Source organism: Bos javanicus, chromosome 6, assembly GCF_032452875.1.
Source record: "Bos javanicus breed banteng chromosome 6, ARS-OSU_banteng_1.0, whole genome shotgun sequence".
Lineage (NCBI taxonomy): Eukaryota > Metazoa > Chordata > Mammalia > Artiodactyla > Bovidae > Bos > Bos javanicus.
Window position 1 is genome coordinate 103,590,463 of NC_083873.1, and position 26,854 is coordinate 103,617,316.

Genomic DNA, 26,854 nt, shown 5'->3' on the forward strand with positions numbered 1-26,854 from the left:
GTTTATCCATCCTATATGTAAAAGTTTACATCCGCTAGCCCCAACCTCCCACTCCAACCCTCTCTCAACCCTCTCCCCCTTGGTGACCACCAGTCTGTGCTCTATGTCTGTGATTCTGTCTCTGCTTCATAAATAGGTTCATCTGTGTCGTATCTTAGATTCCATGTATATGTGGTATCATGGTATTTGTCTTTCTCTTTCTGACTTACTTCACTCAGTATGATAATCTCTACGTCCATCCATGTTGCTGCAAATGGCATGATTTCCTTCTTTTTATGGCTGAGTGGTATTCCACTTAGGGCTGGGGTTAGTAGTACTCATTGTATGTATGCACCACATCTTCTTTATCCGTTCATCTGTCGATGGGCATTCAGGTTGTTTCCCTGTCTCGCCTGTTGTGAATGGTGCCGCTGTGAACATAGGGGTGCCTGAGTCATTTTGAATTAGAGTTTTGTTTGGACATATGCCACCTGATCTGCCTCTTGAGAAATTTGTATGCAGGTCAGGAAGCAACAGTTAGAACTGGACATGGAACAACAGACTGGTTCCAAATAGGAAAAGGAGTTCGTCAAGGTTGTCTATTGTCACCCTGTTTATTTAACTTATATGCAGAGTACATCATGAGAAACGCTGGACTGGAAGAAGCACAAGCTGGAATCAAGACTGCCGGGAGAAATATCAATAACCTCAGACATGCAGATGACACCACCCTTATGGCAGAAAGTGAAGAGGAACTCAAAAGCCTCTTGATGAAAGTGAAAGTGGACAGTGAAAAAGTTGGCTTAAAGCTCAACATTCAGAAAACGAAGATCATGGCATCTGGTCCCATCACTTCATGGCAAATAGATGGGGAAACAGTGGAAACAGTGTCAGACTTTATTTTTCTGGGCTCCAAAATCACTACAGATGTTGACTGCAGCCATGAAATTAAAAGACGCTTACTCCTTGGAAGGAAAGTTATGACCAACCTAGATAGCATATTCAAAAGCAGAGACATTACTTTGCCAACAAAGATTCGTCTAGTCAAGGCTATGGTTTTTCCAGTGGTCATGTATGGATGTGAGAGTTGGACTGAGAAGAAGGCTGAGCGCCAAAGAATTGATGCTTTTGAACTGTGGTGTTGGAGAAGACTCTGGAGAGTCCCTTGGACTGCAAGGAGATCCAACCAGTCCATTCTGAAGGAGATCAGCCCTGGGATTTCTTTGGAAGGAATGATGCTAAAGCTGAAACTCCAGTACTTTGGCCACCTCATGCAAAGAGTTGACTCATTGGAAAAGACTCTGATGCTGGGAGGGATTGGGGGCAGGAGGAGAAGGGGACGACAGAGGATGAGATGGCTGGATGGCATCACTGACTCAATGGATGAGAGTCTGAGTGAACTCCGGGATTTGGTGATGGATAGGGAGGCCTGGTGTGCTGCGATTCATGGGGTCGCAAAGAGTTGGACACGACTGAGCGACTGATCTGATCTGATCTGATCTTGGACATATGCCCAGGAGTGGAATTGCTAGATGACATGGTAATTCTGCTTTTAGTTTTTTTGAGGAACCTCCATACTATTTTCCATGGTGGCTGCACTAACTTAAATTCCCACCAACAGTGTAGGGGGATTCCCTTTTCTCTAACCCTCTCCAACATTTGTAATTTGTAGACTTTTCTTTGGTTATTCCTTTTTACAGTTGAGGAAACTGAGGCACAGTTCAGTTCAGTTTCTCAGTTGTGTCCAACTCTTTGTGACCCCATGGACTGCAACACGCCAGGACTCCCTGTCCATCACCAACTCCAGGAGTTTACTCAAACTCATGTCCATTGAGTCAGTGATGCCATCCAACCATCTCATCCTCTTTCGTCCCCTTCTCCTCCTGCCTTCAATCTTTCCCAGCATCAGGGTCTTTTCAAATGAGTCAGTTCTTCCCATCAGATGGCCAAAGTACTGGAGTTTCAGGTTCAATATCTCTCCTTCCAATGAATATTCAGGACTGATTTCCTTTAGGATGGACTGGTTAGATCTCATTGCAGTCCAAGGGACTCTCAAGAGTCTTCTCCAACACCGCAGTTCAAAAGCATCAATTCTTCTGCGCTCAGCTTTCTTTATAGTCCAACTCTTCAGTAGTCATCCATACATGACTACTGGAAAAACCATAGCTTTGACTAGATGGACCTTTGTTGACAAAGTAATGTCTCTGCTTTTTACTATGCTGTCTAAGTTAGTTGTAGCTTTTCTTCCAAGGAGCATGCATCTTTTAATTTCATGGCTGTAGTCACCATCTGCACTGATTTTGGAGCCCCCCAAAATTAAGTCAGCCACTGTTTCCAGTGTTTCCCCATATGTTTGCCATGAAGTGATGGGACCAGATGCCATCATCTTAGTTTTCTGAATGTTGCGTTTGAAGCCAACTTTTTCACTGTCCTCTTCCATGTTCATCAAGAGGCTCTTTATCTCTTCTTTGCTTTCTGACATAAGGGTGGTGTCATCTGTGTATCTGAGGTTATTGATATTTCTCCCAGCAATCTTGATTCCAGCTTGTGCTTCCTCCAGTCCAGTGTTTCTCATGATGTACTCTGCATAGAAGTTAAATAAGCAAGGTGACAATATACAGCCTTGACGTATTCCTTTTCCCATTTGGAACAAGTCTGTTGTTCCATGTCCAGTTCTAACTGTTGCTTCCTGACCTGCATACAGATTTCTCAAGAGGCAGATCACATGGTCTGGTATTCCCAACTCTTGAAGAATTTCCCACAGTTTGTTGTGATCCACACAGTCAAAGACTTTGGCACAGAGAGGTTACATAAGTTTCATAAGTTGTCCAGGGGCTCAGGTGGTGAGGGGTTGGTTCTGGAGTCCACTTTCAACCCCTACAGCATGTTACCTCTGCAGTTTAAGAACAAAAGCAGGGGGCGGACCTAGCTCGCTTCCCTCCTCTAACCCCTCTTACTCTCCTCTCTCCTCCTCTGACCCTCTCCTCCCACCCCTCCCCACTGCAGCCATGTCACCAGGATCCAGTGTTTTGGCTCTTTTCTATCTTAAAAGGGCATGACTCCCATGCCTCCCAGGGCTGCCTGTGTGCCAGCCTTGAGAATGGGTCCTCCATGTGGGTCCAGGCCACGGAGGACCTCACTGCTGCCCTAGCCCGTTTTCCATAAGCGCCTGAGCCCCAAGGGAGAAGCCACTGTAAAACAGGGCAGAAACGGCTCCTGCCAAGACAGCCCCCCACCCGCTTTCTTTCCTGCTGCAGACGTTTAACGAGTCCAGCCTGGTTGAATGCTGGTGTTGGGAACACAGGATTGAGCTAGACAGTGCCAGCCCTCAGGGACTCCGGTCACATGAGCAAGTAATTGGAGTGTAGCCTGATGTGATGGATGCTAGTCGGGAGAGTAGAGGTCAGGGAAGTTCCCCTGCGGCTGATGGAGGGTGTGGGGGTGGGGATGGGAGGAGGCAGGCAGGAAGTGCCATTCAAAGAGGCTGGAGGAGGAGAAAAAGCCCACAAAGTTCTGTGAATGGTGGCCTCAGGAATTTGGGTCTTCTCCCAGAATCCAGAGGGAGACATCCGAAGGTTTCTGTGAGGTCCTCAAGAGCGTATTTTTGTGTTCTGTGAAGTGAACTTTTAAAAGCCCTTTTAAAAAGTGTTTTCATGGGCCTCGTTGTATCCGATCCTTCCTCTGCCCTCTGTGAGAGAGGAGGGCAGGTCCCACAATCTGCATTTTACAGATGAGAAAACTGAGCTGCCAAAGGACTTAAGGACTCAGGACTTGCTGGGTCACTTAAAATTGACACTTCTCATCACAGTGCTCCTAATCCCTGGTTTGGGGGTAGCTCTTCTAAAAGCAAACTTATCTACAAAAGCTCTGGGGGTAGAGACCAGGATGATAACATTTGGGCTTCCCTGGTGGCTCGGTGGTAAAGAATCCGCCTGCCGATGCAGGAGACATGAGTTCGATCCCTGATCCAGGAAGATCCCACTTGCCAAGGAGCAGCTAAGCCTGTGTGCCACAACCATTGAGCCCGTGCACTGCAACAAAAGAAGCCTCTGCCCTGAGAAGCCTGCACACTGCAGCTGGAGAATAGCCCACGCTCATCCCTGCTTGCCCCGCCTCACCTCAGCTAGAGAAAAGCCTGTGCATCAATGAAGACCCAGCACAGCCAATAATAAATACATAAATACAATGATAAAAACAGATGATAACATTCAACATAAACAATAATATTGTGCCACTTATTGCGTGCCTGCTGTATGCCAGGAGGAGCTGGGCTGTGTGTCATCATTAATGCATCATCTATACTAATTCATGAACTGGTGATATTCTTATCTGGCACCAAAGGAAACTGAGGTTCCCAAGAGTTACTTTCTATCAGGTGGCAGATCTGGGAGTTAAACGCCCCTCTCTAATGGTTGAATTCTCTAAAGGAGCTCGGCTTCACGGCTCAATAAATGGACCAAAGATGGAAAATGCTAGAGTGGAAATGATATGCTCTCTGCTCTATAGGGCATTTAGCCAAGTCCTGCAGGCACGGTGCGTGTGCTTGTGTGAACAGGTGGCCGATGGGCTAACACCTGGCAGGTTAGTGAGTTACACCTGCCATCCTGACCAGGAGGATGGGCTAATGTCCAAATATTGTTCAGAAATGCGGCCCCATAAAGAGGCAGATGTTAGAAAGAGCTGAGCGTTTGGGAGTCACGTGGCAGCTCTCTAAATTCACTGAATGAACATCCAGTCCCATGGCTCCTCATCTACCTTCTCGGTGGCCTTAAACCACTAGACTCACTTCCCAGCCTCAGTCTCCCTTCCTCCAAGTGCTCTGTACATTTTCTTGAATAAGTGAACAGAGGGAGCAAATGACATCGAAGCCAAGGACAACATGGGTGGTGAGGTCTGTGTCAAAGCCCAGAAGAAGAAGTCTGGATCTGGACAGGGCGGGTGGATGTGGGGAGCTGGCATGTGTAATCAGAGAATTCCTGAAGGAGGTGGACCCAATGAATCCTCCAGTAGAAAAAGTGGACCAGGGTCAGCCCAGGAGCAGGGAAGGGCTTTTGTGTTAGCAGGATGGAGAGAATAAGGGCAAAGTCAAATCAGAGTGTTTGGAGAATGGATTCAGGGTCAAAAAGAGTAGGTTTTTAGTTCTGTTTGGCCTTTAAGGGCTGAATAACCTCAAGGAAAATAGCTCTTTGTTCCTAAGCCTTTTTCTCCTCCACAGAGTGAGAATCCTGGTCAATGATTCCATCTCCCCATTGGGAGATTGACAGTGAAAGTCTTCACTGACATGAGAGTGTGTTCCTTTACTCAAGAGACCAAATGTGCTTCCTCCTGGTGCTGTTCAGACCCCCTAAGAGCCGCCTCTGTTTTGCCCTGGATACAAACCACCAGGGTCATGGGAACACACCAGCCAAGTGTCTGGATGGTGAGGCCCCAGGGGGCTCTTTGTGGGGTGTTTCTAGCTCCGTCCCAGACTCTGGGAGTGTCTTTTCAGCCGGGCCTGACAGAGATGGATTCCAGTGACCTGTGAAATCCGGGCATGGTGCTTTCATCCAAGTCTCCTTGGAAAAGACCCAGGAGAGCAGATCTTGCTTCATTGCAAGGGCACCAGGCGGGCTGAACCATCACTCTCTAAGCACAAAGCATAGACGCAGTCCTGCCCAGGGAAGTCCCCCACCCTCTTTCCTTCTTTGTCCCCTCCCCACCTCTCTCCTTCCACTTATGCCTTTGAACATTTTTTGGAGCATCTTCCATGCCTGGCTTCCCTGATGACCCAGCGGATAAAGAATCCCCCTGCAATGCAGGAGACACAGGAAACTTGGGTTCCATCCCTGGGTGGGGAAGACGCCCTAAAGAAGGAAATGGCAACGCTCTCCAGTGATCTTGCCTGAAAAATCCCATGGACAGAGGAGCCTGGCTGGCTGCAGTCCAGAAATTATTAGAGTCAACATGACTGAGCAACTGAGCTCCCATGCCTGGTCCCAGCCAAGTGGATGGCAGAATTGAATCTAAACATGGTCCTTGCCCTCAGGGGACTCACGTGCTCCTCAGGGAGACAGATGTTGGAGCTGATTGTACCCCTACTGAAGGGGTGACCCAGGCTCTAGAGGAGCAATCTGACCTCTCCAGGTGCATGAGGCTTGGGGGGCTCTTTCTCCATGCACCCCATTACAAAGCTGCTGCATCTGTCCACCCGGTGTGATACTGGGGAGGAGCCACTCAGATATGCTCTAATTTAAATTGTCAAAATTGTCTAGTATTTCAAAGTTTAGTAGCGTGGTGTTAGTTATTCAGTCGTGTCCGACTCTTTGCGACTCCGTGGGATTCTCCAGGCAAGATTACTGGAGTGGGTTGCCATTTCCTTCTCCATTTCAAAGCTTATGAAACCTCAATGTTTTGACTGTCCCGGCAACCTTATGAAGTGGCCAACTGAAAAAAAAGCTCAGAGGAGTTTGAAGATGGTTTGAGTTAACACTTGAAACCAGAGTCAGTCTGAGATGATAGAAAGAGGAGCTTGAGGTGTCAAGGGTTGGCCCCATAGAGCTTTTGAGACTCTGGCATATAGTAAACACGTACATAGTGACTTTTATTACTAGTTGATATTTTCGAAGAAGTAAATGGCACACAGAGACCATCTGATCTAAGCTCCTTACTGGAAGGAGGATGAATCTGAAGCCAGGGAGAGGCAGCACCTTGAACAAGACCCCAAAGCATGTCAGTGTCAGAGCAGTCACAGCATTCAGAGCCCAGGGCCCCTGATTTTCAGTCCTGTACCCGCTCACAATCCTGGAGTAGGAAATGGCAACCTGCTCCAGTGTTCTTTCCTGGAAAAGTCCATGGACAGGAGGGGCCTGGGCAGCTGCAGTCCATGGGGTTGTGAAGAATTGGATGCATCTGAGCACATATACACTCCCCTCACAATATGGTCAACCTCTGCCAGGACCCAACAATTTCCACATGACACCTGGTTGTCATGTCTGGAGGTGTGATCTGAGTCCGGTAAACACAGGAGCAGAAGTTAAAGGCCATACACATTCACGGGGCTATAAACCTATCATGTAAAAACCACCTGAAATTTCACTCCTCTGGTTAGTACCCAATAAAGTTCACTTGCTAAGGGGTGGCAGGTATTTAAAGCTGCTTATTGTCACAAGAGCCCTTAATGACCTAGCGTCTTCAACTCTTAGTTACCCTTTATTAGATGATAGCAGAATTAGGTTGGAGAAGGCAATGGCACCCTACTCCAGTACTCTTGCCTGGAAAATCCCATGGACGGAGGAGCCTGGAAAACTGCAGTCCATGGGGTCACTGAGGGTCGGACACGACTGAGCGACTTCACTTTCATGCATTGGAGAAGGAAATGGCGACTCACTCCAGCGTTCTTGCCTAGAGAATCCCAGGGACGGGGTAGCCTGGTGGGCTGCCGTCTATGGGGTCGCACAGAGTCGGACATGGCTGAAGTGACTTAGCAGCAGCAGCAGCAGCAGAATTAGGTAATCAGATCAGGCTCTTCAACTTTTAATTCTCTCTCAACTTATGGTGGTCTCTACTGATGGACACTTTGGGTTTGACTCAAACAGAGCTCCAGGCAGCTTCGAGCTTGCCGCCAACTGTATTTACTCAAGAGAGTCTTAAGGCACAGACGATTCATTTCCCTGAATTTCTCACTTAGGGTTTTCTTTTCTGTTTATAAGGCGTAAATTGTAAATTTCCCCTCTCCTTCCCTTCTGTCCTTTGGCTTCTGATGCAAGTCACTGTTATTAAAATACAATTCATATCAGAGTCAGTTCTCTTGGGTTTCTCAAAAGTAAATATTTCATATCTGAATTCAAGTCAAGAAGGTGTAATGTTATTCCTAAAGGAGAACGCTCATGCTTTTGCAAAACAAAATGTAAATTCTAGCTGCCTTGGTGTTGGGTTTGGGATAAAGGAATATTTACCCAACTTCCAGCCTTTAACGTAAGGCAGATATTGGCTTGAAAAAAAATGTCTGTTGGCAGATGAGCCTGCAAGCTGAAAACTATTCACATCCTTCACCTGGGTAAAACCTTTTGAGGGGATTCTCTGGTTGATCGTTGAGACACAGATATAACTAATTGCACAATTTATCACAGTATTATAATAGCAAGTTATTAGGAACAACCGCAGTGTCCAGCTGCTGGAAGGGTTAAGTAAATGGCAATATATCTCATCAATGAAACATTGGTCATTTAGCATTCATACAACACATACTTACTGAGTGCCTACCGTGTACCAAAGGCAGGGTTAGGAGGTGGGTATACAACGATAAACTGGCAGATTTTGCAGCAGTTCACAATGGCTGCTGCAAATATGGTCCTTTGAGGAACTCTTACAATACAAGATCAGAACGCTTGTGAAATTTTATAATCTTGATTCCATTGAAAACACACGCTAATGTATTCCCTGGGACACTGACTTATTTTTTTACTTTTATTTATTTCTCCAAATGTCTTTGGTTTTTAAACTATTTCCCCAAATCGTATTAAGATGCACATAAAAATATCTTTGGTTTTTAAACTATTTCCCCAAATAGTTTTAAGGTGCACATAAAAATTCTATAGTGGGCGAAAAACAGATTTTAAAAAGCATTTCAATATTAATTTGGAGGTAGCCCTCTTAGGAATTGTCCGTATATCAAAAGTCACTCTCCCCTTGGAAGTGACATGGAGTGTCTTCCAGGGTAAGAATGTCTCCTGGCCCCAGAGAGATGTTTTATAGTAGGAGGTGTGGGGTGTTTGTGCCTCCAGCTCATGCAGTACCCACCCCTCTTCCTCCAGAAGCTCACGGAGAATCTTGCCTCCTCTGTTGCCATCCTGTCCCTGCGGACCTGCCGGCTGCTTCCGGTCAGAGCAAACAAAGGTACTTCATCATCGGCTGCACGCATTCCCTGGTGACAGAGGACTTGGCTGCCACTGTCTGAGGTAAGCTGTGAGTGAGTGTGCGGGCGCATGCGCGTACGTGTGTGTGTGTGTGTGTGTGTGTGTGCGAGTGTGTGTGTCTACGACACAGAGAGAGAGAGAGAAAGCCAGCCCACCCGCCAAAGACCTTTATTTACTGTTTCTTGTTTTCGCCCCTGACCTTGTAAGAGTCAATATTTTGCGGTTCGTATTCCAGGACTCTGCATCTGGTGGACACTCACTGAATAGGATATATGAATTAAAATACATTGTTCAGGGGAATTCTGTGAAAGATTTTTATTTCTACTTTTGACTTAATGAGCTCCATCTCAATTAAATTATCAGATGTATTATGAACATTTAACGTTTATAGAAGGCCATAAACTTTATGTGCCTTCAGATTGCAAGCTCCGTGTGTTAATGGCAGCTCCATGGTTGCAGAGCTCTCCACCAAGGCGGAACTGGGACACAGAGCTCCAGGCAGGACTCTGGTCCTGGCAGAGCTCAGGGTCCACCCAGGAACACACAACTGGAATCAGACAATGGTGAAGCTGTGTGGTCCATGCTGAGAGCCAGAGGAGGTGCCTGACCTCGAATGGGCAGTGCAGTTAAGGAAGGCTTCCTGGAGGAGGCCACGTCTGTGCAGAAACATTAAGACTGGAAGAGTTACCAGGCAGAGGGCAGGGGTGGAAAGAAGGAACGTTCTAAGCAGCGGGAACAAAAGGGACAAGGGCCCAAGGCCAGAAGGATGGGGAGGAGTTGAATGTGGCTGTAGAGGGAGTGGCCTGTGCTCAGTGATGGACGGGAGAAGGCAGCAGGGTCTATAGGGCTCCCACCCTTGAGGTCAGAGGGCCCGATGGTGGTCCTAGATACATGTGGCCAGCTCATCTGTTGCCATGGGAACTGCTTTGGCGCCTCTGATACCAGGTCACCTGTGGATGACCCGTCTGTTGGCTTTGATGTGCTGCTGGCTGCAGACGACACTGCATACCAGTCCTCTCCCCACCCCTGACCCTCCTGGGTGGTTCACAGTGCTCGTGGCCATTGACCATGTGCAGCTGCTCCTGGGCTGTCTTCTCCTCCACAGCGGTGACCCAAGAAGGCAGGACCACCATGCATTTCACCTGAAATGTGGGCACAAAGAAAGCGCCCATAAAATCCTTATCGAATGAATGGATAAATGAATGAATGAACATGAATGGGCAATGGAGGCACTGTGGTTCTCCCTAAGGCCAGCGAGCAGGTGGCCTGGCTGGGTGGGAAACAGCAAGCCTGAAGAATGAATGGTCATGGGGGTGGGTGGGTGGGTAGCATTTTCTACTTATGAACTGGCTTATTTCAATCATCTTAGTTCTTCCTCTGGCTCAGAAATTGTGGTCTCCAAGTCTGAGGATACAGGTGCTCTGCTGGGTCATCTATTTTTTTTTTTATGGAGGTAAATAACCTCCCAGGTGGTGCTAGTAGTAAAGAATCCACCGGCCAATGTAGTAGATGTAAGAGACGTGGGTTCGATCCCTGGGTCAGAAAGATCCCCTGCAGCGGCGCATGGCAACCCACTCCAGTATTCTTGCCTGCAGAGTCCCATGGACAGAGGAGCCTGGCAGGTACGGTCTATAGGATTGCAGAGTCAGACACGACTGAAGTGACTTAGCTTGCACACAAATAATGTAAAATTCATCATTCTAATCATTTTTAATGATTTACAATTTAGTCAAATCATTCAATTTAATCAATTAAATCATTTACAATCCAGGGGGTTTTAGTGCATTCCCAGCGTCGTGCTGCCAGCACCACTCTAATCTCAGAACATTTTCATGAACCAAGAAACAAACTCCATACCCAGTAAGCGGACGATCCCCAGTCCGTCCTCCCCACTAGCTCCTGGCAGCCACTCAGCTAGCTACATTCCGTCTCTACGGATCTGCCTCTTCTGGACATGTCGTATAAATGGACCCCTAGCGTATTTGGCCTTTTCTGTCTGGCTTCTTCACTCAGCAAGTGGTTTCAAGGTTCATCCACGTTGTAGCATCAGCACTTCATTCCTTTTTATGGCTGAATGATAATCCTCTGTGTGGATATGCCGTCCTTTGTTTATCCACTCATCAGGTGATGGACATTTTGCATTCTTCCCTTTTTTGACTACTATGCTTATTCAAGTTACCAAATTAATACATCTTCCTTACGAAAATGCAAACCTGACAAAAATACACACACACGGTAAAGTTCCCTTGGGATTCACCTCACCACAGCATCACCCTCTGCCCATGGGTACTTCTGCCTTGAAATCTTCCTTGTCTCTCTTCACTTCTTTCTCTACACTGCAGAGAACTTTCCCCGAGGGTGCCACTCTTCCCGGGGCCCCCAGGCCCCAGATTCCTCTGCCTCACTAGCTCCAGCTCACTTTCAACTTTCAGGAGGTGTTGCCACCTCCGGAAGCCATCCCTGGTTCCTAAGGAGGAGTCCTGAGCTGTCCTCACCCTAAACGCTGGTGGATGTCTGTCTCTCTTAGCCTCCCTGACAAGACCATAGCTACCTGAGGCCAGGACCGCACCTCCTAGTCTCTGAGATGGCTGGGTGCATGCTCAGCAAGGGCTCTGCTGAAACTGAATGATTGTGGGATATGCAGGTCAGAGGCGGGTTGCCATAGAAACCCAATTTGGGGATGCCTAAGAGAGGGGCCCGTCTGTTTGCAGCAGCCACCCTTCTGTCAATGTTTCCAGTGACAGACTGGCTGCCTCCAGGACCGCTCACTCCTTCCAGAACCTCCTTGGTGCAGCCACCGGATGGAGTGACCATCGGTCTGCCAGGCCCTGTGGCCTTGGGTCAAGCTTGAGCTTGTTTATATTCTAGTGCTCAGGCTACAGAAGGAACAGTCACCATTTCCAACACACGCCTCTGTGCTCACCAGGTGCCCCTTTGCCTGGAATTTGTTTTTAGTCACCAAATCATGTCCGATTCTTTGTGACTCCATGGACTGTAGCCTGCCAGGCTCCTCTGTCCATGGGATTGTCCAGGCAGGAATACTGGAGTGGGTTGCCATTTCCTTCTCCAGGGGATCTTCCAGACTCAGGGATCGAACTCACGTCTCCTGCATTGACAGGTGGATTCTTTAACACTGAGCCACCAGGGAAGCCCATCACGAGACCTTGGGTCTTTAAGGTCATCAACATGCCCTCCTTAATGTAGCTCATTTCTTGCAGTTCCAGAGGAAGGGGGCTCCCTTTCAGCCACTTCTGCCTCCCTCCCCCATGCCTTCTCTTAGAATCAGCCATTTCTTTTAAGCATTCCCAAACTCCTGGTTCCTTTGTCTCAGGCTAAACACAAACCAAATAGGCAAGCCCCTGTGCAGTCTCCACCCTGTCTCCTCTTTGCCAGGCTTCCCAGTCTCCACTCACTCCGCCCCCTCCCCACACTGCTCCCCACCCTACTCCTCAGACATGGCTTCCCCCCATCACCGCCCCCCCTCCCCCGCCAGGTCTTCACCTGGGCAATCCTGAGACCACCTCCTGGTCCTATGAACTTGATCTTTCATGCCACTTGTCCAGGAGCCGCTATTCAGAGTGCTCTCCTGGGGCCCCGGACCCCACCTTCCCCCATTTCCCCTCCTGCAATTGCAATCTCCAGGCCTCTTCACCAAGGCGCCCTTCCAGCCTCTCAATGCCCTTTTCCCCGGGGTCTGGTCCTTGGCCTGGTGTCTGGCGCCAGCCCAGACCTCCTTCCAGATCTTCCCGTTCCTTCAGAGCCTCCTTCCTAGTCCTGCCCTGATGCCCCACAGCAACTGAAGCTCAGGCAGATCCAAAGAGGGGCTTGTTGTCTTCCTGTAATGCATCGGTGAGCTCACTGTTGCCCCAAGATGCCTAGTCCATTTTGAAAGACCTTGAATTCTTCGAAAAAATTTCATTCTTCGGAGGTGAAGTCTTCCTTTTTAGAATCTATGAGAATAAGGATGTGCGTTCTCAGTCGTGTTTCACTCTTTGTGATCCCATGGACTGTAGCCCTCCAGGCTCCTCTGTCTATGGAATTTTCTAGGCAAGGATACTGGAACAGTTTGCCATTTCCTGCTCCAGGAGATCTTTCCCACGCAGGGACTGAACCCTTGTCTCTTGCATGTCCTGGATTGGCAGGTGGATTCTTCACCACTGTGTCACCTGGGAAGCCGCATAGTGAAAATAAAATTCAAACAGTGTTGTCTAAAGTACATTTCATTTATGCATCTTGGGAGGAAGTCTCCCTATGTCTGGTTCACTTCTATTTTGTACACATTGTCGCCATGCTACATACTGAGCCCTAAACTGGTTGTGCAAAGCGTTAAACCTGGAGTTACTTCATGCCCACGAAGCATCAGGTAACAGCTGTCACCCTCTCTGAAATACACACTCCCCAGTGCATCTGGCCCAGTGAAACAACACGGTGGATAATAATAGCAGCTACCCTAGGGGACTGTCAGGAGTAAATTAGCATTGAGTATTAAATTAATTAATTAGTACTCAGTGAGTATTCATTTAATAAAACATGTAAATGCCAGGCTCAGTGCTTGGCACAGAGTTAACACTCAGGAAGTGCCTGTCACCACCATCATCACCACATCATACTTATCATCTTTGTTGTCATAATGACTAGACTTGGAATCAGGCAGAACCAAGTTTGAATCTCAGCTCACTTGCGGTGCCCCCTTGGGCGCCATGCTTGACTTCTCTGCATATGAGTTTCACATCTGTAAAACGGGAATAATAATGGCCTGGCCTTGTTGCAGAGATAATTAAATAAGCTACATGTGTAAAAGTAAGGATAATGAGAGCAAGTGGAAGGCAAGCAGCGCCCGAGGGCACATGGAAGACATCGGTCCCCTTCTCTTGTGTGTCAGGGAGGGTCACAAATGCCCTGATCATCTTCCTGCCTTAACGCAGTTGTGTGAGATCCCGGGGAGATAATGTGCGGGAAGTGGTTTGGAAATGCTGAAGTGCTATAAACACGTTTATAATGATTATGACTAATTAAAATTTAGGGCAGCCAGGAGGGAGGCATGGTGTGAGATGAAGCTCCAGCCTCCTGCCTTCAGAGGGTTTTTGAGATACTCAGAAAACATAACCAGTTAAGAGACTATGAGTGATGAGTTACTTGGAGCTTGGAGGCTGAAAAGTGAAAGTTAGTTGCACAGTCGTGTCCAACTCTTTGTGACCCCATGGACTGTAGCCCACCAGGCTCCTCTGTCCATAGCATTCTCCAGGCAAGAGTACTGGAGTGGGTAGCTATTCCCTTCGCCTGGGGATCTTCCCAACCCAGGGATTGAACCCGGGCTTCCTGCATTGCAGGCAGATTCATGGAGTCTGCAGGCCAGCAAACTCCCTGGGTCCCTCCATACCTTCAGCTCCTTGTGCATCCATCTCTCCATTCATAAACACATAATGTGTCTACCCTGCACCCGGGGCAGCCAGGGGTGCAGGTAGTGAGGGGGAAGCCCCGTTCCTGCCCCCAAAGTGCTGACAGTCCACACATGAGACAGGAAAGCGGTAATTCAGAACCTCCCCTCTGATGTCCTCTATGGGGTCACCCGTCACGTGCAGGGCCAGCCTTTTTGGAGGTTCACCCCCCACCCGGTCCCCCTGAGTACAGCTCCTTAAGGCCGAGGACTCTGTCTTGTCCTCTGCATTTCCCCAACACCCAGCACAGGACCGGACATCTGGAAGGTGTGGGTGGATGAGTGTCAAGTTGAACCAACTTAATAAAACCTGCTCTCTGAGCAGTCAGGGACCAGGCGTGCATTACCCCAACCCACAAGGTTATTCATATCTCTTTTAACAATGCTGCAGTCTGATCTGGGCCACCACTCTGAGATCTTTCCATTTGTGTTTTCTCTGAGTTCCCATCACTCCCCGCCCCCTCTGCAGAAACTAGAGAGCTGGTGGCCAAGCCCTGGGCTGTGGCTGCTCTAGTTACTGGTTCCTGCAGGGACATCCAAGTGGGATCAGAGACTGCTCCATTGCCTTTTGTGTCCGATGGAGGAGCTGAGTTCTCCACCTTCCATCGCCAGCCCTCTGCCTGCACCCTCAGACCAGCTCCCCCACCCCCATTTTCTCACCGCCGCCCCGCACCAGACAACTGACTGCTCTTTTTTTTCCAAAGAGCAGCACTTTTTATATCACTGCCATGTACAAAAATACTTCCCGAATCTCTCTCACTGTCATCTGCAGGGAACAGTCCAAACCCCTAAACTCGGCATTGGTAGTCTTCGCCACCCTCTCTGGCTCTCGCTCCCTCTCCTCTCGCTCCAAACCCACCTGCCAACGCACCCAACCCTCTGGCTCCTCGCAAGACACATGCTGCCTTTCCCACCCCGTGTCTTTCTCACGGCTTCCTCCATACCTAAGCCCTGCTGCCCTGGGATGCTGCTTCAGAAGCAAGTTCTTCTTCAAAGACTTCAGTGGTTTCCATCAGCTGGAAGCCGCCTCTAGCCCACATTCCTCACTGTATCTGCACTATCTTATGTCATTCATCTCTCTCACTGTCTGTGCACACAGAGACGTGCCATCATATACTTTACATAGACATGCATGCATGTATGTTTCCCAGATGGCATTTGTCCCAGGGCTCAGGCCCATTTGTCTACAGGAGTCATATTGTATTTCCCCCAGCCCACCGCTCAACTGGGATGAGTCTCTGGCTTCTCTCTGATCCCCCAAAGAATCCCCTCACCCAGGCAGTGATGAGCAATGCAGAACTTACCAAAAGGGAACAGGAGACTGGAAGGGGCTTCATTACCTACTCTACAGCGAGCAACCTCACATCCTCACGGGGACACTTCTCTTCTTCTGGAACCCCCTCAAGATACAAGAGCCCAGAAATGGATGGACAGGGTCCTTTCTGACCCCTGCCCCCACAGCTCACCCAGGTCTGGAGGCATCAGTCAAATCAGTGAGTCCCATCCCACAGTTTCACCGACCTGTGGTCTTAAGTGTCACTTGTGGTCAGGGGCACAAACTCAGGCTTCCTAGGAGTTCAGCTTCTTTGCCCAAGGGGATCAATTTTTAGTCACCTGCAGAACTAGTGTCACAACTTTCTTGCTGATCTGAACAAAGTCATTTACTCTTGCTCTACTCATGTCGTTCAGTTGCTCAGTTATGCCTGACTCTGCAACCCCATGGACTGCAGCATGTGAGGCTCCCCTGTCCTTCACTATCTCCCGGAGTTTGCTCAAACTCATCTCCACTGAGTTGATGATGCCATCCAGTCATCTCATCCTAGTACTTGCAATTAAAACTCAAATTCACTATTTATTCTCCTGCCCTCATCACATAAGCTGAACTATATTCATAACTGTCATGGGGTGTTTGTATTCCCACAAATTTCTATGTTGAAGCCCTAACCCCCAGGGTGATGGTATGAGGAAGTGGGGCCTTTGGGAGTTACTTAGGTCAGGAGGATGGGGCCTGCATAAATGGGATTAGTGCCCTGATAAAAGAGACCCCAGAGAGCTCCCACACCCTGTCTGCAGTGTGAGAATACAGAGAGAAGTTGACAGGCTGCAGGCTGGAAGAGGGTTCTCACCCTGATCTGGCCCTCCAGCTCCCAGAACTGTGAAGAGTACCTTTCTGCGGTTGATAAGCCACCCAGCCGATGGTACTGTCTATCCCAGCAGGCATGGACTAAGACAGAAGCTAACATTAAGTGCTTATAATGCTCCAGGCTGTGTTAGAAGCACTTTGCACACATCCACTCACTTCATCATCACAACCAAGTCTGTAAAGTGTATATTATTATCACACCTCTTTATAGACGTGGAAACACAGAGGTTAACCAACTTGCCCATGATCACAGACCTGGTGAGAGCAGAGGTGGGATTTGAACCCTGTAGTCTGGCTTTGTGACTGAGCTCCTAGTGACTGTGCAGGACATCATGATGATGAAGCCCTGAGAAATCCCCGATTCAGAGTTGATCCAGATAAAGTGTCTAATATCGTGTGCCTTGTTTGAAGCTCAGACGTGAGCATTCCTTCTCTGTCCACTTTCATTTCAACAGCAATTTTGTCTGTCGTGGTCCTTCCAGAGCCCACTGGGTACCAAGCTGTGACCCCTCTTGCTCACAGCAGCAAATCCTGCAAAGGGGCTCCCACTCAACACCATGTCCATTTCCCCAGGTTTCAGGAAAGATACAGAGGAGGCTCTTGAAGGTGGAGCTGCCATCCTCACCATCTGCGCTTCTGGGGCATGTCCTGAACCAGCTTCCTTGCAGAGGCTCAGTAGGGCTGCGGGAGGCAATGAGGCAGATGAGTCCCCCCAGAAAGGGCTGTACCCCCTACCTCCACCCCCATCTGCATCTGCTTCAGTCCACAGCTTATGAGGAATGAGGGGGTAGACATGCTGTGATATCCTCAGCTAGTCCAGCCAGACTTCCACAACCTCCTGAGCTTCAAGTGTCCACCGAAACCGCACACCATATTTGCCAACCTGAAGAGCTGGGGCCTCCTCTGAACTTAAAACCAGCCCCAGAGTCAGTGGCAGTACCTCAAACTTTAGAAAAGGCACAGCTGAGGGACCCTGAATGAGAAAGGGGAGCCCTGAGGACTGACATCCGCCCACCCTGCAGCTCAACAGAGGAGACACAGACTAATATCTGTCCTAACAGAAGCCCATTGACTAGTTGTCTTTGAAAACCACCAGTCCCCGTGGGCCCTTGAATGAGCCTTCAGCATCTCCAGGCCATGATCTCTCCATCTGCCTCGACACGAGTGTGGGCTGGACCATTAATAAACACCCAGAGGAGCTTTAAAAGACCTTGATGCCTGGTCCTCAGGCCGGGAGGCTCCCTCTGCTTGGTTTGGGAGGGGTCCAGGGGTTGACACTTCTGCCAGCTCCCAGGCAGTTTTGACAAGAAGTCTGGATCCAGGTGACCTCCACAGTGGCCCACTCCACCAGGCAGAAACTTCTGGAGTTGCTTGCAAAAGAAACTAAATTCAAAAGGGCCACATAGGCGATCAGTTTCCCCAAAGTGCCTTTGAGAGGTGGCCCCAGGGAAAGTCAATTCACCAGAGAGCACCTAAGGCAGGAGTCGCTCTCGCCTTCCCCTGAAAGCTTTCTCTGAGATCGCGTGCTGCCTCCAGCCCAGGCCTGGCCCTGACTCCCCTTGTCTGTGCGGCTGCAGAGTGTGGGGACCTGATAACTTGACCACTGGCAAAGACTTAGCTGTGTTAAGAGATGGGGCTGGTTTTCTCCCTCCAAAGGTGGTGATGTGAATGATTATGAATGTGGTTCAGGACCTAAACTGCCCAGGTTTGACCTCCAGAAACACCGAGTTCTAGGTGGGTCACCTTGGGCGAGGCATTCAGCATCCATGACTCCCTTTCTTCATCTGTGATGTAGGAGATGAGGGCAGTGCTCCATCCTGGGGAGGCGTGTGATGACCAGAGTCCGGCTCTCCACACTGAACACCCTGAATACTGTGTGATGATGACCATTATGACTATTAGATAATTTCTTTTGATGTGGACCATTTTAAAAATCTTTATTGAATTTGTTACAATATTGCTTCTGTTTTATGTTTTGGATTTTTGGCTGTGAGGCATGTGGGATCCTAATGTCATGACCAGGGATTGAACCCGCGTCTCCTACATTGGAAGGTAGGAGTCCTACCTCCAGGGAAGTCCCTATTAGATCATTTCTTAAAGGGGAGAGAAATATTGGTGTTCCTTGTCAGTAAAGGGTCCAAAATTCTTTTTGTTTCACCTTATTTCTTTCTCTGAAAAAAAAAAAGATGACTAACCCAGGTGGTGCTAGGGGTCAAGGACCTGCCCGCCAATGCAGAAGATGTAAGAGACTCAGGTTCGATCCCTGGGTTGGGAGGATCCCCTGGAGAAGGGAATGGCAGCCCACTCCTGTATTCTTGCCTAGAAAAAACCCACGGACAGAGGAACCTGGTGGGCTACAGTCCATGGGGTCGCAAAGAGTCGGACACGACAGTAGCAACCTAGCACACACACAGCCATTAAAATCCAAATGTGAGTGAAGACCAGAAACTTCCTTTGGTCTTTTTAACCCAGGATGACATGTTATCTGTCCAAGATAAGTGACATTCATTTCTTTATCAAATATTTTATCTATCAAATATCTATTAAATACCTCTGATGTGCCAGATGCTGGGCTTGGCATGGGAGTTCTGGCCAGGAGTGAGACAAACCCACCATCCTAGCCTCACAGAACTAACAGCAGACTAAAATGGTACATAAATGCTTACACAAGAAATGAGTCAATTTCAACTCTTGTCATTGCTATGAAGAGGGACATGAGGGTCTATGACCGGGGACTCTGGGTGGGGAAACTTTCAGAGGAAGGAACAATTAAGCTAAGACCTGAAGGGTGAGTAGAGGCCTTCAGGGTGCTGTGGGGAAGAGCATCATCGCAGGGGGAATAGCATATATAAGTCCCGAGGCAGGAAAGGGCCTGGAGACTCCAGGGGTGGTCCCAGGTCAGTGTCCCTAGAGGGCAGCAAGCATGGGAGGGGGTTTTGGGAGATGCAGTCAGGGAGACTGGCCATCCAGGGGGCTGAATGCTGGGGCGGCAGTTTTTGTTTTCTTCTCAGTGCTGCTGGAGAGTTTTAAAGAGGAGATGTGAACTGCCCTGGCGTTGGTTCAGTGTGTCTGCTGTTTGGAAAGTTGATAGCAGGGTCACGAGTGGACATGAGAAAGCCCAGTGAGGGAGCCCCAAGGTGCCGACCATCATGATGAGCTGAAAGGTCCGGATGACAAAAGCTTGACATTCAGACAAAACTGGGGCTGCCGGTGATGGTTGGAGAAGGAGAGAAGAGAAAGAAACCACCAGTGATGGACACGTGCTGTGTGTCAGGGTCAGCGGCGTGGTATCACGTGAATTTTCACACAAGACTTGGAAGGGATTGTAACCCAGGGCCGAGCACGCTTTCTGCTCCGTGATCCTCAATGCTTGACACACCTGCCGTGGTGGAGGGGTTGTGCCGGGGAACCTCTCCTCCAGTTTTGTGTCTTGTGGTTGAATTTTGGGGTCTCCTGTCTCTGGGGGCTTCTTCTGGGAGCTTCCCGATGACAGAAGTGACAGTGTGGTTTCTTTGTCGAGTGTCCCCTTTCACTCTGTGCCTCGCCCTCGGGCCCTGGAATCATTTTTCTTAGCCATCATTTGTGTCTGTCTGGTCCCTGGCTCTCTGATGAATGACCATGGCATCTCATTGCACTCTGAGCTGATTGCATCGCCTCGCCCTGGGTCTCTGCTTGGCTCACGATGATTTACAGGTGTCAGAGACTGGACACCTCCAGGTGACCTGTACAAACTGAGACCTGGGGTGATCTCTGAAGCACTAGAGAGCCCAATAAGGAAACCTCCCCTGGGGCTGTGAGTGTGCCTCAAGACTCAAGGTAGAAGTAGAGGAACCGAAATCCACCAACCTCTCTGCATCCTGGCCCACAGTTGTCTTTTTTTTTTTTTTTTGATCGCTGAGATTTTTCAGTTATATGTTTCTGGACATTTTAATTTTATTTTCTTATCTTAGGTCTCTCAGTCATGTCCCACTCTTTGCAACTGCATGGACTGTAGACTGTCAGGCTCCTCCGTCCAAGGGATTCTGTCTAGCTTTTGCAACCCAGACTCGCTGAGCATAGCTGTGTGAATGAGGTCATCTTCTCAGAGATTCTCAGGCCTCAACTTTTCCTTTGGACTAAACCTCTCTTGTGACAGCAAAGTGCCATGTGGGAGTCTAGGCTTCACCAAGCAAGGTAGTTTTGGTTTCAAATGCCTGTTTTGCCACTTTCCAGTTGGGTGGCTTTGGACAAGACACTTAACATCTCTGAGCCTCAGTCCATCTTCTATAACATGGAGGTGAGAAGACAAGAGTGCTAGTATTAGAGAATTTCATTAAAACAAAAAATGTTGGGAGCATCTGGTAGGGTAGGTACCACACAGGTGGTCTGGAAATCCTGGATACACTTAAAAAATTTTTTTTACTGAAGTACATTAAGTGAAAGTGTTAGTTGCTCAGTTGTGTCCTACTCTTTGCAACCCCACGGACTGTAGCCCACGAGGCCCCTCTGTCCATGGAATTCTCCATGCAAGTATATCAGAGTGGCTTGCCATTCCCTTCTCCAGGGAATTTTCCCAATCCAGGGATCGAAGCTGGGTCTCCTGCATTTCAGGCAGATTCTTTACCATCTGAGACACCAGGGAAGTATAGTTGATTTACAATGTTGTCCTAATGTCTGCGATACAGCAGAATGATTCAGTTATACATACATATATTCTTTTTCACATTCTTTTCTATGATGGTTTATGACAGGATAGTGAATATGTTCCCTGTGTTATACAGTAGGGCCTTGTTGTCTGGGTCCACTTTTGTTTGGCCAAATCTTTATTTAGGTCAGACTAGTTCTGCATTGAACCAGCGACCCTTCCAACATCTAAGAAAAGGCAGCTCTGGGGTTCACCCTTCTTGTCTGTGTAGCAGACATTTCGGGGCCCCAATGCTACACTCTGGAGCCTGTCTCTGCTCTCAACAATAGTGACTTGTTCCGAGGTGCTCAGATCACCTTGTGCCCACCTCAAGCACGGGATCCTGTCCTCTAAGCAGAAAAGGGACTTCTGTGCATTGCTGAGAAATCTCAGATGCTGCTTTGGGAGGCACTCAAACCAAGACAGTTTTTATGAACAACAGAACACTGGTTTTTGCCCTTGAGTAACTCACGCTGTCCTGGGGTGACCAATTCTGTACTGGAGAAGGTGGGCAGGAGCTGTGGTGTGAGGGATACCAACCCAGAAGCTTGGGTCCAGCTGGGCACAGCCTGCTTCACACCTGCTCTGCATGGGGTGAAACCTAAGTGGCTCTGCTCCATCCCCTCATTGTTGATTGGCCTACAGCCAGACACCTGACCCAAGCAGGCCAATCAGAATTCCACAATTTTTCATTTTGAAACTGAGACCCATTCTCTCTGGGTACAACAAGTTCCACGGTAACTTCAGGAGCTGTCAGTGTATCAGATTCCCTGTGACCGTGAAGGAAGGCAGTGCAGAGTAAGAAAGAAAAAAGTCACAACCAAGGAGAAACAGAAAGGTTTCTTCCCGGTGGTGCTTGTATAATTGGTTACAGCTGTGTATAACCGCTGCGTCCCTGGGGATGGAAGAGATCCTCACCGTAAATTCCAAATCAACTTAAACTTGATTTTTGTCACAGGCAGTCAAATCATGTGTACAGATACACAACCCGGTATCTCGCAGTAAAAGTACCCAACAGCTTTGGGTACAGTGTTCCCAACAGGTGAGTGAATACAGCCCAGAGGAGATACTGAGGAAGAAAGGAGAGGAGAATAACAAGGACTGATCTTCTAGAACATTCCAGGAGCTAAAATTACCATTTTGTGTGCATTTCCTATGTAAGGGAAGACTGAGTCCCATAAAAGACCTGTTACTGCAAGCAATAGAACCCCTTAATCACTCTTCAAGGAGTCAGAGGAGTGTGGTCTCGAGGCTGGTCTGGCATCTCAGTGATACCAGCAACCACTCAGCTGCTTTCCCTCCTTCAAATCCACTGTCCGCAGCTTGTTGGTATTTCTTCCGGGTGATAAGTGCCTCATGGTCACAACAGGGCTGCTCCAGCTTCAGGCTTCACATCTGTGTCCCAAGAGGGAAGGGAAGGTAAATCTTTCCCAGATGGCTCCATCGGACTTTATTCTGTATCTCATTGGCCAAGTCTGCCCATAAATATGTTCCATGGCCATTCCTACCTGAGGGCCAATTACCACCTTTCCAACCTCTAGGTTGGGAGATGATAGAAGAAAAAAGGATTGGGAAAAGTTGTGGACTGGCCAGCAACTTTCCTTATTAGCATGTGCAGTCCATGGGTCTCAAAGTGTTGGACACGACTGAGCAACTAACACACACACACACACACACACACACAATACGTTGTGTCTGGGAATAGTAAGAACTGGCTGTGAGTGGTCCTTAGAGGGTGTGCTCACAGGTAAGATGGAGGAGGACCTGATGTGCCCATGAGAGCCACTGAAGGTCCTTAAGCCAGGTGGAGGACTGTCAGGACCAGAGCTACATTCTAGAAAGATCACCTTGGTTATTAAGTAGAGGATGGCTTGGAGAGGAGTTGTACTAAGAGCAAGTTAGAGGCATTCCGGTGCTCATTCTATGAATTGAAGATAGTATTTACAGGCATAGAATTTACACTAACCCCTTCCTGAGCTACTTATTGATCAAAAATGTGCCTGAACAGATAAATGAGACTAAACTAAAACTCTTGAGAAATACAGAAGAATTTATCCTGGTGGAGAAATAGACTCTGATATGGCACTTATATCTGATTTTTCAGATGATGCAGATGGCTTTTCTTTGCATTTCTGTGCATAAGCAATTCCAGGCCCCATTAAGTTACTGACTCAGCCACATAAAACGAACTCAAGGTTGCATCTATGGGAGAGTGAATACAAATCACATTAACTCTATAGAATAGGACATTAGACTAAGTATTTCCAGTAATTGAAGAATGAAAAATATCATTATACATTATATGTGTTCCTTCTTATAGAGCTGCTGGCCTTGTTAGAAAGGCTATCTTGTTGTTATCCAGTCACTAAGTTATGTCTGACTCTTTGTGACCCCATGGACTGCAGCACGCCAGGCTCCTCTGTCCTCCACTATCTCCTAGAGTTTGCTCAAATTCATGTTCATTGAACTGATAATGCTATCTAACTATCTCATCCTCTGCCGCTCCCCTCTTTTGCCTCCAATCTTTTCCAGCATTAGGGTCTTTTCCAATGAGTTAGTTCTTCACATAGGTTAGCCAAAGTATTGGAGCTTCAGCTTCAGCATCAGTTCTTCCAATGAATATTCAGGGTTGATTTCCTTTAGGATTGGCTGATTTGATCTCCTTGCTGTCCAGGGGACTCTCAAGAGTCTTCTCCAGCACCACATTTCAAAAGTATCAATTCTTTGGTGCTCAGCCTTCTTTATGGTCCAACTCTTACATCCATACATGACTAGTGGAAAAACCATAGCTTTGACTATATGGATCTTTGTCAGCAAAGTGATGTCTCTGCTTTTTAATATCCTGTCTAGGTTTGCATAGCTTTTCTTCCAAGAAGCAAGCATCTTTTAATTTCATGGGTGCAATCACTGTCTGCAGTGATTTTGAGGCCCAAGAAAATAAAATCTGTCACTGCTTCCTAATATATTTGTATATTTGGTTAGAAAGGCCACAGTATACTTATTAAAAAGTATACTATTTTTTATAGTATAAAAAAGTATACACACATATACTATTAAAAATTCAGATTATGAAAATTAATTTTGAGTAATGTATGTTTGTTACAAAAACATGTATAAAATAGAGAAAAAAATTTAAGAAGAAAACATCAAAACTCATAAAAACAAAATAGCTGCTGCTATTTTGGCCCATGTCCTTTTTTATCTTTATAGGTAAGTTTCCAGTATTCATAACTGTAGTATATTTTATATGCTGCTTTTTAAAAAATTATTCACATGCATTAAAAAAATTTTTAAGTCTGTATTGAATTTGTTTCAGTATTACTTCTATTGTTTTATTTGTTCTGATTTTCTGGCCTCAAGGCATGTGGGATCTTAGTTCCCCAACCAGGGTTTGAACCCACACCCCTTGCATTAGAAGGCAAAGTCTTAACCACTAGCCCACCAAGGAAATCCCTATATGCTGCTTTTTTAAAAATCTAATCTCATCTTGTAGGTTTCCCCCCCGCCATGATAACATAGTTTTCCTAAACTTCCGTTCTCATGGTTTCATAAACAAAACTTTGTTGACCCCTGTTATTGAACATTTGAGTGACTTCCTTTTTTTTCATAATAAATAATGTGATGCTTATCATTGTGTATAAATTTTTGTCTTCGTTGAAGACTATTTCTTGGAGATTGATTCTCAGAGATGGAATTACTATCTCAAAGGGAACAAACAGTTTTAAGCCACTGATACCTACTGCTGAATCATATTTTCAAACTCATGATAAAAGTTCAATTAAAGACAGACAATGCAGTGAGGAAACCTGCCTTCTGAATTCTCTCCCCTGGCAGGGGGCTTGGTCATTAGGTCTGTGGACGATTTATTGCCTTATTTCTAGATAGGATCAATATGCCCAGAAGCCCCAGTATAATGAGATTCAGAGGGGCCTCAACTCATGAAAGAATCCATCAATTAGACCAGAATGTTAAGAACAGCGAAAGTGAAAATGGTCCAATGAATCTTGATATTGAAACACTGATTAGGGCATTTGGGGGAAAAGAGCATTTTACTTTTATCTATATTTTTTGTATCCCATACAGTTAGGAAACTCATGGAAACAGAACAGAGGTTATCTGTGTCATAGTGTATGCTCTTTCCACTACACACTTGCAAGCTGACCCCACTACACTCACTCAAAATTTATTTTAAGAACCATCATTGCAAGTCTGCCAGAGTCCTTCATCACACTTCCCTGGTAGCTCAAATGGTAAAGAATCCTCCTGCAATGCAAGAGACCCGGGTTTGATCCCTGGGTCAGGAAGATCCCCTAGAGGAGGAAATGGCAACCCACTCCAGTGTTCTGGCCTGGGAAATCCCATGGACAGAGGAGCCTGGTGGGCTACAGTCCATGGGGTCTCAAAGAGACATAACTGAGCAACTAACATTTTCACTTCACTTCACTTCTGCCAGGGCCCTCCATCACACTAGCCCTGTGATGGGTGTTATCACTGTCATTTATAGATGGGGAAACTGAGAGAGAGATTAAGTATCGTGCCCAAGGTCACAGAGGTAGTAAGTTATAGGGCTGGTACACTTTGTCATCACGGCCTTTTATGAAAAAACAGGCCTGATTCTTTTAAAGTAATTTGGAGAAGCTGCTTAAAGTGCTTTTAACACTGATTCTGGCTTATTTTATTTGTAAAGTCTGTTTACCGCAGTTATAAGAAATATCCTGTTCATTCCAGTTCTGTCCTGTCACTTGTGCAAAATTGGTATCTCTGTCTCCCATTCATTCATTCTTTCATTCTTTTATGCATCTACTCTTCCCAAATACACACACACAGTGGTGGGTTGGAGCTGGTTTCTCCTGGCTGGTCAGAGCTGCTTGTGAACATCTCTACCAGCTCCTCAGTGACATCCCATTGGTGGCTGGAAATCAGCCACGGTGGGAACATTTATATCACAGAAATTGACAAATGCTAAAAATCAGGGCTGTTTTTTTCTGAGAGCCCTTCATATATACCAGCTAACCCCTGCAGTTCTCCTGCAGGAAAAGCTGTGCCTTTCTTTATCTTCTTCCACTATCAGTCAAGAACGACTCTTTATGGCTCCAGCCAGACTCCTCTGCCCATGGAATTTCCCAGGAAAGAAAACTGGAGTGGGTTGCCATTTCCTTCCCCAGGGCATCTTCCCGACGTAGGACTCGAACCCGAATCTCCTGCATTGGCAGGTGGATTCTTTGCTACTGTACTACCTGGGAAGCCCTTGGCTCCTCATCCAAATGAAGCCAGGAGCCAGGAGGGGCCACGGGAAACAGACTTAGCAGGAAGGGACCTTCAAACCAGACTCAGTGTGTCTGAAGAGACACCCTCAGTGAGTGGACCCTGTTCTGGGCTTTAAATACCATGTGAAATATCCCTTCAGTGGCTTAACACACATTCTAGCAAGTCTCATTTTTACTCCATTCATTGATGAACTTCTGTGATAGTATAACTTATAATAAGAAAAGTATATTTGATCCTCCATCCATTGCTCCAGGCACTTAGCTCCCCAAACTCTAGGAATGTCTCAACTGTTGAGATACAGATGGCTTTGTTATGTTAATAAGATGACTGGGGAGGGGTGCCCCAGGTAACCTAAAGGTGGGGGCCAGTTGCTAGGGAACCAGCCATGTGATTAGAGCATTAGAATTTTTCATCCCCCCCCCCACCAGAGAGCTTCCCAGGTGGCTCAAGTGGTAAACAACCCACCTGCC

The 26,854-nt window shown here is 47.4% G+C and overlaps 1 protein-coding gene across 1 annotated transcript in view; it reads left to right on the forward strand.

Annotated features, from left to right (window-relative positions):
- Nucleotides 1-26,854, forward strand: part of C6H4orf50 (chromosome 6 C4orf50 homolog) — a 142,832-nt gene that overhangs the window by 98,939 nt on the left and 17,039 nt on the right. Inside the window, exon 15 of the mRNA XM_061419244.1 lies at nucleotides 8,772-8,915. The gene's annotated coding sequence lies outside the window, so the exon portion shown is untranslated. The remainder of the gene's footprint in view (nucleotides 1-8,771; nucleotides 8,916-26,854) is intronic.